This window comes from Alosa pseudoharengus, unplaced genomic scaffold (genome assembly GCF_046254945.1).
Source record: "Alosa pseudoharengus isolate Yale_2024_CS ecotype anadromous, Long Island Sound unplaced genomic scaffold, YU_APseudo_1.1 YU_APseudo_1.1_scf_3, whole genome shotgun sequence".
In the NCBI taxonomy this organism is placed as follows: Eukaryota; Metazoa; Chordata; class Actinopteri; order Clupeiformes; family Clupeidae; genus Alosa; species Alosa pseudoharengus.
This window is the reverse complement of record NW_027468718.1, coordinates 43,899,255-43,914,233: the sequence shown is the minus strand read 5'-3', so window position 1 is coordinate 43,914,233 and position 14,979 is coordinate 43,899,255.

The window sequence follows — 14,979 nt, the reverse complement described above, 5'->3', positions numbered from 1 at the left end:
CTACACAGCCTAGTTTTGGCTGTGGCAGCAGAAGGAAGTTATAGGGAGGGGCCAACACCTGCCATGTCCCATGCGAGAATAGCAAGCATACTTGAAAAATATCTCCACCGCTTGAAACATAATAGGCTTAAACAATTACCATGCACTCCAATTGTCTTCTTTACTAACCTTACAATACTCTGAGAGCACTGGCTATTGAACCCTATGGTGAAAGCAATCATGTGTAGTGTGGTTTTGCCATTACATTGATGTCTTGGACCACTGGTTCGGATTGCTTGAGATGGAGAGGTAATCGATAATGGCTTATCATATTTCACTTGGTTTTGAAACAGATTGCAGCCCTTTTACTTTATGTTCATACTAAATCAATACAAGCCATCTAAAATGTCTCAGGCGTAAACTGAGATTAAGGATTATGGGAAAAACAGGATGTACAATATAGCTCCACTATTCAGAACCTTGGCATCTGAATGTAGGACATTGGCGGAACAGTCATACATGACAATGACAGAATATTTTATGTATGCTTATTAGAAAAGCTGCTTTTAACATGGTTGCCTACTGTGTATAATGAGAGGAACAGTGTATGTGTGCATGCATGTGTACGTGTCCATATGTGTGTTAATGTGCACACAGACACAGACATACGCACACATGCCTTCATGTCTGCACATCTGCCTCTGTGTATGTTTACATGTTCTGTGTGACTAACCCAGGCCAACTCCCCCTCTTCTGTCCTCTCCTCTCATCTGCCCCCCTTCCCCATCCACCCTCTCCTCTCATCTGCCCCCCTTCCCCATCCACCCTCTCCTCTCCTCGGCCCCCCTTCCCCATCCACCCTCTCCTCGGCCCCCCTTCCCCATCCACCCTCTCCTCTCCTCGGCCCCCCTTCCCCATCCACCCTCTCCTCTCATCTGCCCCCCTTCCCCATCCACCCTCTCCTCTCCTCTCTTCGGCCCCCCTTCCCCATCCACCCTCTCCTCTCCTCGGCCCCCCTTCCCCATCCGTACGTCTGTGTGTCCTCCTTCCCTGGGCTTCCGTCCAGGCGTCTCCATTCCAGCAAAGCAGCCTGGACCGATTGGCTCCCGCCACCGTGGCATCAGTTCAATTACAGGTAGCCAAAGCCCACTCCACTCCACCCCCCCCCCCCCTCTCTTAGTGCACTTTGCACTAGAACGCCTCGCTCTCCAACAGCCCCCCCCCCCCCCCCCCAGTCATTGCTGCATCCCAGGGAGCACAGAGCACAACCCCCCACTTAAACAACCAACCAAAACAACCCTAATGATGCCTATGGGCAAAGTGAAGGCAGTCTGCTGAGGCCCAGGCAGTCTGGATGTGATGGAATGTGCCTAATGGTTTTCCTCCCAGGCAGCGGGGGGCTAGAGCCAGGGAGGGGCCAGGCAATGCGGTTGCTGTGGCAACGGCTGTAAACTTGCCATATGGAAAAGGGTGGGAGAGAATGAGAAAATAACATCATGTAAACTGCAGTGTTTATGACACAGAGAAATGCAGATGGATGTTATTATGAGCTGGAAGCGGTTATGAAAGGAGCCCGAAGTAGCTTATATGTTGAGTTAGATGTGCATTTTTTATTCTAAGTATGTTAACGATTTCATAACTCAGTTCATAAATAAACTGCTGTAGATGGCTTGTATACAGTTTTGACTATGAGTAATGCTGAACACTAAAAGTAAAAAAAAAAAATATTAGGGGAAAACCAAAAATAAGTGTTCCTCTCGTTCATTAAAATGATTTCTTAGTCACCACAGACAACGTACAACAAATTAACACGGACTAATCATGAAGTCAATCCTGGTGTCTCTATCAAGGTTTTCCCCCCTTTGGTCTGATTTTATCTCTTGGCAAGAGTGTAAGAAGGGCTAATGCGCATTTGGCCCTGTCAGAGTGTAATTAGGACTGCTGAGGATGACTGTGAGGCATAAGGGGTATGGTAAGATGAGATGAAAGAGAGGCCAATTGCTCTCATCATCTCGCATTTGTTCCTCCCTCCCTGCCCTGACCCCCCCTCTTGAGCATACATCTCAGCCAGTCAGGAGACACCATTGCGCTAACCAACCCTGCCCTCTCAGGAGGAAATCAGACTGACTCAGGGAGATGGAGCGCTCGCAGCCTCGACTGTCTGAGGAGCAACGTGGGGATGAAAGGGTTTTAAAGAGTGCCTGGGTTATCTGGGGCGGTTTCTTTTTTTAGCACTTGAGGATTCCAAACAGAAACATTAATGTGACTGAATTAGGCTGATTAATGTGCACTGACTAGTGATTGGCTTATGAAAAGAAAAAAACAATGCTCTTGAAAATGGGATTAGTGTTACTGTACTTATAATTGATTTACTGTTCAACTGTTTTTTTTAAACTACAGATTTATCATGAGATACTTGTCAAGGACTGTGCGTGTCCTGTATGGCCTACTATTATGGTTTTAGCATGGTATTGAGGTTGAGGTTGTTTTTCTTTTATGTTTTGTTTTATGTGTTTTGGGCCACAAAACAACAGTACCAAGGCAATAGAGCTTTTTGAGGACATAAAACAAGATGCAACATGTTTTTATTGCACACATTATGTCACACTTCCAGGTCTGTGTATCTACAGTGTCAAGGGATACACATGTGGTGTAGAATGCGGGCATTCCACTTGTGCACCGGGGGAACTTCCTGAACCTTGAGAGGACCTGTTACAGTAATCCATAATCCAACATTCCCAGGCCAGGCACCTGGCTGGGTGAGGCACCACGGCTGGTCCATACAGGAGAAAACAAAAGGTTCCAGCAGCACTGGGCACCACTGGGCTTAATGACGCTAATGACCCCTCCCTTATGCTATCCCATGATCACTTATCACCATGACAAAAGTGCTGGACAATGGAGCCCGTTTCCCCTCCTTGGTCTTTGTCCCTTATCTGAAACAATATTTGAAGACTACAATCAGGCCTCCAGGCTAGGAAATAATAATAAATAAAAAAAAGCTTTGTTAAGATGGACTAGTTAAATATTGCGTAGTGCTTAGATTTGATTCTCTCTCTTTGATATGGCTGACAGCTGATGCAAAATGGGGGCGAGTTTGCATACAATTTCACTTTTGGTTGCTGTTGATGCAAAACAACATGCCACTGAACACTGTCAGTAACTCCTGGTAGCAGTGATTGAGTGGTTTAGCCTCGAGCATGAGCGCTAGCTCAGACAGCCCTTTGTTTACCTGGCTGTGCAAGCGCAGTGATTCCACACCCCGTGGTGTCCATTTACCCCTTCTCTCTATCAGCAACAACAACCAGCAAGTTCACAAATGTGACAGGGTTTCTCAAATTCAGTTCATGCAAAGTATGAGGTATCTTCTTTCAAGCTAATGTGAAATAAATAAAGTGTGTTATAGTACCCATTGGATTGTGGACTAGCCAACATGTTCTGTAATGTTCATTCATTTGTTGCAATTAAGTTGTGGATTTTATGCTCTCTCTGAATTGTTGTAGATTTTGCACATCAGCAGAAGCCGCTCCTACAATATTTGCATTTTACATTTGAGTTTGGCACAATTGCACCACAGTTTGGTGACTTGGATGTACTACATTTCTTGTTTTGATGTGTATCCACAGTGAGAAATATCAGTAATAGTTGAACACAGTTGTTAGTAACAGTTAACTTTTTTTTCTTTCATGATACAGCTGCTTAACATTGATCATCTTAACATTGATCATCTTAACATTGAAGGTATCGTGCTTCACAACTCGGTGCTCTCAGAGGGTCTACAGCTGGAGCTTGACGACTGTACAAAACCTCCTTGGTGGGTTAAGTTGACTTAAGTTGTCAATTTGACAAATAAGCCCCTCCAGCAGTACCCTGAGCTAAGGAGCACCAAAGAGGCCAAGTGTTACCACACTCTTTACAGTAAATGAATGTGTTTGAAACAACACAAACGGTGCTGTCCCTATCTGGACACAGATATGTGTTTAAAAACAGATAAAGACACTGGGGTCCAGATAAAGACACTGGGGTCCAGATAAAGACACTAGAGTCCAGAAAAAAACACTGGAGTCCAGATAAAGACACTGGAGTCCAGAAAAAGACACTGGAGTCCAGATAAAGACACTGGGGTCCAGATAAAGACACTGGGGTCCAGATAAAGACACTGGAGTCTGACCACGGGTCAATGGTTTCTGATTCCATATCATGAAAGGTGAAAGCATGTAGGATTCCTTCCAAATACAAGAGTTGTCTTTCGTTGGCAGCTGCAGTATTTTACTTTTTTATTTGTTAGTGAGTCACATTATGTTGTTGAAATAGGGTTGCATCTTTAAAAGAAGCGCACAGAGATGAAAAGAAACAAACACACGCATGCAAAGTTTCTTTCCTTCTTCCGTGGCTGTGGCCACATTCCTCCTCTTCAGCACAGTGATCCCATCTTTCCCGTGGAGGCTAGGTTGCCAGGCAACCATGTCTGGTCACCAGACTTCGCAAGGAAACCCAGAGAATGGGAAGAGAGGAGTGAGGATTGGAGTGCATCCAGACACCCACAAAATATGAATATGAATCTGTTTGTGTGTGTGTGTGTGTGTGTTTGAAGGAGCAATACACATCATGCGAGCCAAGAGCAGATTGAGCCTTAAGTCGCAAATGAGACTCTGTACACCATTCTTAGTAGGCAGTGATAATTGTTGGAGTGGTGCAACTGTCACGTCTTAACACCCCAGAGAGTCTGAAATGCCATTGACCTTAATTACATTGCAAAGTACCGCTGCTCCCCAGCCAGTATGAGCTCTTTGGTAGGAGCATTTTGTTTGGTATAATTATGTTAATTCAACATTCCAGTCTATGTGTGTATCTTTGTATGCGCCAGAACTGCACTTGGATAGATATATGATATGTGTGGTCACACTTGGACCATTTTCTCCTGCTTAGTGTTTCCCAAACTCTCTTAATTTGCTGCTAAGAAATGGCTGACAAAAACTTGAGTTTAAACAAAAACAAAATTACAAACCAAATACCCCTGTACGTGTCAGAACAAGTTGTTTCTCTCCAGGCACAAATACAGTTGTTGTCTTGAACACAAACATATGACATATGCCAGCATTTAAGTTTAATTACATGGCCTGATTTGAAGACAACGGTTTGTGATGACATAGTCCACGAGAAAGGGAAAATAGCATGTGGGATGAAAACGGGTTTGGTGGCGTCTTGCTGATGTTTGTTTAGCAGGAATGGGGACAGGGTTGGATGTGTTTGTGCATAGGAGTTATGTAATGACACATGCGTTGCTTGGAGACCTTGGGACAATTAGATTGACTGTTTAGGAACAAGGCAACCCTATTAGTTACAATCATTGATGAACCAACCTGTTGTCACACCTGTTAGACGTACATAGTGATCATGGTGCATGGCATTTCAAGTAATCAGACTGTTGGAATGTTCTGGAGCAAAAACAACCTAGGGTCTATTTTCAGAAGCTAACACGTTCAAAATGTTGTTTGAGAGCATAATTACGTTAATTGGTGGAGTTTTGAGCAAGAATGTTGTTTGCATTAACACCAAATTGGCTTACAGTGAAAGCGAACCGTTGACAATGTTCAAAATAGAATGACAATTCTGTGGTAGTGTGGTGAGGTTGTCTTCAGACAAATCGAAGTATTGTAAAAAGTGTTTCAAAAGGTTATAAAAATTTTATTTTATGAAGGGTTTGTTTTTAGACTACCTTAGCTGTCTTCCTGTCGCAGCCATCTTGAAGGAAAGGCTTAAAGAGAAAAAATGGGGTTTTCTCAAACGTCTATTGTATACGGCTTCACTCCTCGGTCCTCCAGCTCGTGCCCTGGAAATCGCTCAAAGCCCGACGTCATCTAATTGCAACCAGAGGAGGCAAGACCGAGGAGGGATGAGGAAGGTGGAAGGCCCGATACGCGAGGAAACACAAAAGTACCCTACGCGGAAGTGTTTTCAGTCGGAATTGTGCGATCATTGGTCCAAGTTGCCAAGGTAAAAGGTTCCCTCCCACGTCTGTCAACTTTCGGTTTCAAACAAGTTTGTAGGGATTTATTTGCGTCAGTAAACTAGTAGATAGACCAAAAAAGGTAGCCTGGGTGCCAGCCGAACTTAGTCCCACCAACAACATTTGAGGTCGGGAAGTTCGGTTTGGCATTGCTCCGTTGTGGAGCAAATATGCTTGCCTGAGACCGGGCGGACCAATCAAATCGGGCTTTACAATGATGGACAGGTCAACAACAGCGCCTCGTCTATCACGTCATCTGAGCACGCTTAAGTTGATTATGTTTGCAACAAAAACGCTGCGGCTAGGAGACAGATGGCTTCTAAGAGCCCATATGGAAAATGCATATGATCTCAATGAGGTTGTATCACTGAAAACGATTATTTCTGAAAACCCAAAGTTGAGATGTGGGAAAACTCATGGTTTCACTTTCATCAAGAGAAAACAGCGTGTTGCATTGACATGTTGTTCCCTCGTTCGTTTGAAATCTCTGATTGGCGCTGCGCAACCACATTGTTGCATTCGTTAATCGACTTCGTAATCCTTTCCTTCAAGATGGCCGTGACAGGAAGACAGCTATGGTAGCCTAAACAACATTTTGATCCTGTTAGCTTCTGACAATAGACAATAGGTTGTCTTTGCTCCGGAACATTCCTTTAAGCCTTGAACCAGTACTGGATGTTCTGGTCCCCTCCTAAGTGTTACATTAGTCTCACCTCATGATCTTTCCATATTTGAGTAATGAGACATTGTGTCTGAGGGAAAAAAAAACAATTGATTAACTGTAGGTTTCATAAAACCCTACTTACATCTGGTATAATAGGTATTGTGGGTAGGAAGCTGGTAAAATGACTAGTATTTCAAAATTATGCGGCGTCAGTTGTCTCGTAAAATGACTAGTGCTTAGGTATGATGTCATTGTGTAAAAACCTGAGCTGGTTGGGTTGGGATAAAACTGCAGGGGGCGTTCCTTTTGCAACTTCCGGTTAGTACCCTGGAAAAACAACTCGGTGACTGACACGGGCTTACAATTGGAACGCAGCATTATGTCAAATCCATGTAATATAAACGAGTCGGATGTTCAGTTGTTAAAACGATGGTTTGGAGTAATTTCACTCTAGGGTCCTTTGCACCATGACCCCAAGCCAAACACCCTCCCAGAACCTGTTTTCCCTTGGTCAAACCCTGGTCGAGTAGCGCTGTCAGAAACGAATGACTGCAGGCGCTAATGGAACCAACTTAGTATCTCGTAAAATACCCCACTAATAATTCCCAGAATGGTACGAAACTTCTACAGTAGTACAACTATGTTCTTTACTCATAAAACGAGGCATTAGAAAGTTTGTAAGTACCAGTACACCAGAGGTATTTTTAAATAACACTTGCCTGATAGCGTCTACTCTGCTGCTATCTCCCGCTGCGTCGACGTTACTTCAGTGATTTAGGAAAAGCCCGTAAAAGTCCTGGCAGGAAGCGATTACATCAAAGTTTTTTGGTATATCCAGTTTTTAATATTTTTTTGTGTTTAAAGTGTTTACAACTTAGTGTTAACTAATAATTGTTGCAAACTGGTACTACCAACAAAATATTAGTGCATTCCTGGATCTACATCCTTATGCATGCTTCCTGCCAGGACTTTTACGGGCTTTTCCCAAATCACGGAAGTAACGTCGACGCAGCGGTAGATAGTAGCAAAGAGTAGAATCCATCAGGCAAGTGTTATTTAAATAAACGGAGTGTCTATTTACACCCCTGGTATGAATAGCCTTGGCCACACAGCTGAGCTATTCATACCCTGTGACATAACAACAAAAAGACGTTGCTCACGTGCACAAAAGACATGGCGGACATTCGTTTTTCGTCAGCAGAAAGTGAAGAATTCTGAAAGGTTTCGGCACTATATCTGTTCAGATTGAGTTTTATATTGAAAAGTTGTGTTTTATTTCCATAATCTTGGTTCAGTGAACACATACAACCGTCAGTTTGTTAGTTAACAGAAATTTTGTGAATACGACGTTCAGGCCTATAAACTATGTGGAAGCAGATAGTATAGTGGTCACAGACGAGGGCTGGCATGTGGGAGACTGGGGTTCGATTCCCGTGTGATGCGTTTTGGCAGAGTGAGTGTGCATGTGTACCAACGTCTCTGGAGGTAAGGTGTGCAATTTGAACAAACGGAAAATGGAAGTTTTAAACGGAAGTTTAGATTGCAACAATTAGCTAGTTCATGCACCAGGGTGTAAATAGCATGCAGTACTATAAACACCAGGGTACGAATAGCATCCACTTCTAACTGTACATTGATGCAAACAGCATACCTTATTCAGAGTGTACTGTAACGATTTGATAGCGAACCACACAGTTGTCCAATCAAAAGGTTTATTCACTGGGAACGAGAGCCGGGACACAGCTAGACCAAGACACAGAACACAATGCAAAAACAGGGCAGGTCAAGCACGCACACACACTACACATACAGGGGAGGACGCAGCCTCCCACACAAAAAGGATCACACACAAGGGAGAACTAAAAGGGAAACATGTCACAATAAAGACGCTAACATTACACTTATAACTTAGGAGAATAACGACATAAACCCCCCAAATGTTCACCCTCGTGTCCCAGCATGCCTTTCGCTGGAGAACGCTAACACAGTCTTTATGCGCCGACGTTACACAGCTCCCCCAACAAGCCATTGCCGTCCTCGGCAATGCCCACGAGGTAGCCACATGCTAACGTCGGCGCGCGTCGCCCGCCACTCAGTTCAGTGCGACAGTTCCGCCAACTCACGTGGGGTGCACGCGCCGAAGGAGCTCACTCAACGGGGCGCCACGCTGCTAGCAATCCAGTTCGGGCGTGCTAGCAGCCACGTGGCCGACCCGCTCGTCACCAGCTCCCTCTCAGCAGCCGCCCTCAGGCTGCACTTTCCGCGGCGTGTCACCACGGCACTCCTCCTCTCCAGACGGGGCCCTAGGTGGCCTTACAACCGTCGACACTGTACCAAGCACCGGGGTTCGAGGGGGGCCAGATGAAGCTGCACCAACGCCACTCCGCTCCGTCGAGTCGCCGACCGGGACAGACAGGCACCGACTCCACAGCAACCGGACCGCGCTGAGCTCTCCCGCTGCAGCTACCGTCTTCGGCGTCCCTCCTCGTGTTGCCATCTCGCAGAGCCGTACTGCTCTGTTCCCGGCCCGTTCCACTCCTTCGCGGCCTCGGCGAAGGCACGACCCCCGAGATGGTCGTGCTATCGAACTCCACACAACGAACTTTTTTTCTTTTTTAAAAGGCGCCGGCCAACAGGCCAACTAGAACTAGCGCCTAGCACTGCACGGTGCCCCTCACACGCACCCAAAAGTTAAAGCACACACCAAAACAGTCACACACTAGAGGGCCCTTCCGTCGAAGCTGCCCCACCGTCGTGAGTTCGCTGCCCTCAGCGGCTCCGCCAACCGTCCATCGTCTAGGAACCTCTTCCTCGCCGCACTCCCTCTCTGTTCACGCGTCGCGGCTCGCCGTGGAGTCAGCGCCCAGGCCATCGCCGTCCTCTCCGCGAACGCTTCTTCAGGCTCCTCTTCCGGCAAGAACTTCTTCCAACCGCAGCTCCAACCGAAAGCTCCTCTCCTCCGTCGGCAGTAGCGATAGAAGGCCCCGAGCTTTTTAGTAGCCCTTACAAGGGCTCTCTCTGCATCCTCTTGCGTGGGCCTCCACCCAGTGATGAGGTCTCCCGCTCGAAAGTCGCTTCTGACACCAATGCAACGATTTGATAGTGAACCACACAGTTGTCCAATCAAAAGGTTTATTCACTGGGAACGAGAGCCGGGACACAGCTAGACCAAGACACAGAACACAATGCAAAAACAGGGCAGGTCAAGCACGCACACACACTACACATACAGGGGAGGACGCAGCCTCCCACACAAAAAGGATCACACACAAGGGAGAACTAAAAGGGAAACATGTCACAATAAAGACGCTAACATTACACTTATAACTTAGGAGAATAACGACATAAACCCCCCAAATGTTCACCCTCGTGTCCCAGCATGCCTTTCGCTGGAGAACGCTAACACAGTCTTTATGCGCCGACGTTACAGTACTATAAACACCAGGGTACGAATAGCATCCACTTCTAACTGTACATTGATGGAAACAGCATACCTTATTCAGAGTGTCTATTACACAGCTGAGCTATTTACTCCCTGTTACATAACAACAAAAAAAACATGTTGCTTGTTTAAAAAAAAAAAAAAAAATTACATTGTGTGATCAATATGCCAGAATATATGCACAGGGGTGCCAATAGCATATACTGATATTTGTACCAGACTGGGTACTAATAGAACAAATTGCTGTGTGCACCGGGGTACAAATAGCATACATTGATATTTGTACCAGAGGGGGTACTAATAGAACACATTGCTGTGTGCACCGGGGAACGAATAGCATACATTGATATTTGTACCAGACGGTGTACTAATAGGACACATTGCTGTGTGCACCGGGGTACGAATAGAATTAACTTCTTATTGCACCAGGGTACGAATAGCATACACTGCTAATTGTACCAGGGGTGCAAATACTTAAATAAACTCCTGGTGTACTTACAAACTTTTCAATGCCTTGTTTTATGAGTAAAGAGGGAAGGGAAAACAGGTTCATGGTGCAAAGGACCCTAGGGTGAAATTACTCCGAACCATCGCTTTAAAAAGTCATAGAACCATATGCTAATGTTTGTTAGCAATTGTTTCTCCTACTGATTTAATGAGACACAAATCAGACAAAACTGCTAATAAACAGTGCATATCAACAGCTCTCATTTACTGTCAATGGGCGCAGCCATCACGGAAATACAAACTCGGGGTACTCCGGGTTCAAACAAGTAGGAACGACTTCAGGGGGAGCTCCATTTGCAACTACCTGTTTGTAACTCAGAGAAACAACTTGGAAAACAACGTGGGAGGATAAATGGAAAGCACCATTATATCATCTTTGGAACGGAAGTCCTCCTAGCAATTTGGTGATGCACTCTATAGTATTATTGTTTATAGAGGAAAATGTATTATAAACTTAACAATACAGCCCTATGGTATCAGTCAATACTATCCACTCATCACCTTTACTATTCTGTACCACTTTGCAGAAGCTTTATCTCCATGACAACTCATAGCACCTATGTACCAGGCAACGTAGCAATGGATTGATCATTTCACTCACCACATGGACTGCCAAACTGTGCCTGTGTTCAGAGTGGAAATTCAATAGTACCAATATTTATCTCACCAAGAGAGGGTATTGATTATTGTACAGACATAACAGTTGTACATAACATGAGAGCTGTTGCAATTTGCATACATTTGATATCAGTTGAGTGATGTATTAGCTATAGTTTGCCTTTGCGAGATGATTAGCTATAGTTTGCCTTTGCGAGATGATTGCAGATGTTTTTCAGAAGAAAAGAAGAACGAGCTGTGTTGAAATAAGAACATTTTTAGATCACTGACTCTGAAGAAATTCCAGATTGTGATCAGAAAACATATCACTCTCTGTTATTTAGAGCATAGCATGTTGTTCAAAACAAAACAAAAAAATGTGATCCTGAGATCCAGATTAAGTCATCTGAAATGTTATCATGTGTAAAATCTGACACTGAAATCCCACCTAGTTGGCACAGCATTTAATGGAAGGTGAGGAAGTAATTGGTTGAAGGAATGACCTATTTGTATTTGTTTGACTATTAAATGTTTGTGACCTATTACACTGCCCCAGATATCATCAATGCCTTGGGGGCCTGGGGCTACCCCATGACTACCACCAGTACATCTGTTCTAGATGTCTCTCTGACATGATTCATTTAGAGAAGACATGGTCAAACAACAACATGGTTATTTCCAGATTTGATGGATAGCCTATAAGATACAATGATGTGGCATAGTAAGTATTGAATTCTGGTGTTGATAAATGGCTGAACAGTAAATATGGCATGCTTGTTTTGCCGTGCTCTTGCCTTGGAGGCTGATGGTGTTCTCACTTACCACAATGACCTTAAAGTGACTTACTAAAACACTTTGGCCTGTAGCGCTGGCATACAGCTCAGCCAATCACCTAAAAGTGTGTCAGCACTCCAGCTAGTTACTATGCAGAATTGAAATGCCTCCAGCTGACCCAAAGCAATCAGTTTTGTTGTTGTTTTTGTCTTTTCATGGCTCGATGCATGAATTTTTTATGATGAATAAAAATGTATTTGTATTTGTAAATGTGTAAAAATGGACTGTGTGTGTGTATGTGATATATGTACAGTATGTTTATGCACTCATTGACCTAGACCTGTAGAAACTGACCTTATTTAGACCTTATTTATTTAGTTTGACCCCAGTCATTTGCAGTCATAAAACAGCTTTATGTAGACCTAAGCATAAAATGTCTAGGGGGAAACTTAGGAATCTTTCATGGACAATTAGTCATATTTGTATGTATGATACATTGGCATGCATTATGTGAAGATGGGCCTACATCAACATTAATCATCTCTGTATCACTGTAATAGCAAGAATACCTTTAATATCTATCTTTTTAACACCCACACGCTGCATGTGCCACCCAAAGTTTCCAACTTGTATAGCATCCCTCTTCCCCCTCTGGGCTTTCTGTGTAGACAGCAGAGCAGACGTGGGCTGCACCACAATGCCTCTTACTGAGCTGTGATGTTACGAGGGCGAACAGCTCTCAGTGACAAGCTTAAAGCAGTCACACATTCATTATTAACAGCCAGCCTCCCTTCAAATGCAGTGCCGTGCTCCGGCAACAACTCTTAGCAGGTTCTTGTTAGCCGTGGCAGAAAACAAGAACTGATCACAAGGATTTCATGGAGTATGTGTGTTGTTTTAGTTGTAAAGGGGTTATAAATGAAAGGCAGAATCCTTTGTTTGTGTTTCTTTCTTATGTTAGCTGCTTAGTTCTTGAATAGTTTTTGCTAAGTTGAGCATGTTTCTGCAGGGATCATTATGAAACTGAGCAATGAGAGTAGTACCCTAATGAGAAAATCCAAAGTCTACCTTGGCATTCAAAACTATTCTTGGTAAAGGAGAGGTAAAGGGATACGTCACTTCTGTTGATGTTCAAACAAAACAGAGAGCTAGCTCGCTAGTCCCTCCCCCTCCCTCCTGTGCAATTAAAACTCTCCTAAACGCGCATTTCGTCGGTTATGGAGCAAGTTCCATTTGTTGTTTTCATACTATCTTTCTGTAGATGACTTATTCTGGCTCAAATATTAGAATAGCGTCAAAGAAAGCAATTATTTGCTCAGTATTGCAGATATACTTTGGACTGGTGATGCTCATAGGTCCTACAGGATGAGGCTGAATGAGGCCACACACCCTGAGATCACACACTGTCATACTTATACAGCCTTCAGAGTGCCTCTCTGAAATATTCACCTCAAAGGAGAATAAATAATGTAGGTTTATGGGTTATTTGTATCACCAATACTTAGTTTTACACGCAACCCTGCTTCTCTTCTTTACTTTTACCATAACACATTGCTGTATAAAATCACATAAATTCCCCATATGTCCGTTAAGAAACTAATCCCCACATTTGTGTGGTGCTTAACACAAGTCACACAGGGATTGCTGTGAATGTCATGAGATTAGCTATGTAACCTTGGTTGGAGGTTACATTGAGAATCTGTGCACATCATGCACGGCCTTTCCTGTCTTTACCATTTTATTGCACCATCAACCAGAAAATGCTCTCTAGGGAGAGACCGTTTCCCTGGAGGTGACTCCACAGTGCGCCTGTCTATACTCAAACATGTCCGGGGAGGAGAGAATTTAAACTGAACGAGGGCCATTAACCATCTGTCATTCTCACTCTTAAGGTTGGAACACGGGTGTGGTGGCAATTAACATGTCCATGTAGGGCCATGTTCATAGATCGATTCCCTTTAACATTTCCATATAGACACCATGTTATCAACAACTTGTGAAGATTCCACACCAGTTGTTCAAAATGGTTCTCCTGTGAAGTACATTTTGTTATAGACATGAAAATAGTTTGCAAATATTTTCATTAATAGCTATGTCCACGGATACCTTCCTGAAGAATCGTCCTCCCATTTGTTCGCTAATGTCACACTACATTTTAACCTGTCAATCAGAAGGTTCAGAGCAGAAACAGGTCTACAACCTTAGATCTAGAACCAACCTTAGATTTAGATCTAGAACCAAGATCTAAATATACCATCAACATCCATGCCTTTTTATTTCCTTACTGAAATTTGTAGCCCATACAGTGCACCCCACCACCCGAGAGACACAAGGATGTAATACACCACAGGAGACATGTCATACCTGATTCCACATGTTTTGATGTCAGGCTCACACGGGGACACAAAAGCCTCCACCCATCAATAAATATTGGTACGCTACTATTTGTATCAAGTGATTTGGTGTGGAGAATTAAAAGGGTCTGTTGCCTCCCTATTTCAGGCAAGGAGCTAACGATGCTTTAAAATACAGAATGTCCCGGGCTGTCAAAAACAGCGGGGCATGCCAATTATAATCCACCCCGCTGAGGTATAGAGACTTCAGAACATGCAAGCCCATCATCATAGGCTTGAAGTCTTCAAGTTCAGCCCTACTTTCAAACTTCCACCCTCTGAGTTATGGACTAAAACTGCTGCCAAAAGAGTTTCAGAAAAGGCAACCTACGCAGCTCTGTATTAATTTTTTTATTCTTTCTTTTTTGTCTTAGAAAGTAGTATTATGTCAAGAAAGTGTGCAGTAATCACAAGGAGGTAAATGTGAAGTTATATAAAAGTTTCTCTTAGATATTCAGGATATTCGCATAAGCTGTCAACAACATCTAAGTTATTTACTTTGAGAGACATGTGTTTTGTACTGTTACCACACTGGAGGATTACCATCAGTTTGATTTCTGTAATTACTGAGAGATTGTAAGGCCACCTCCATTCTGACCCCAGTGACCTAGAG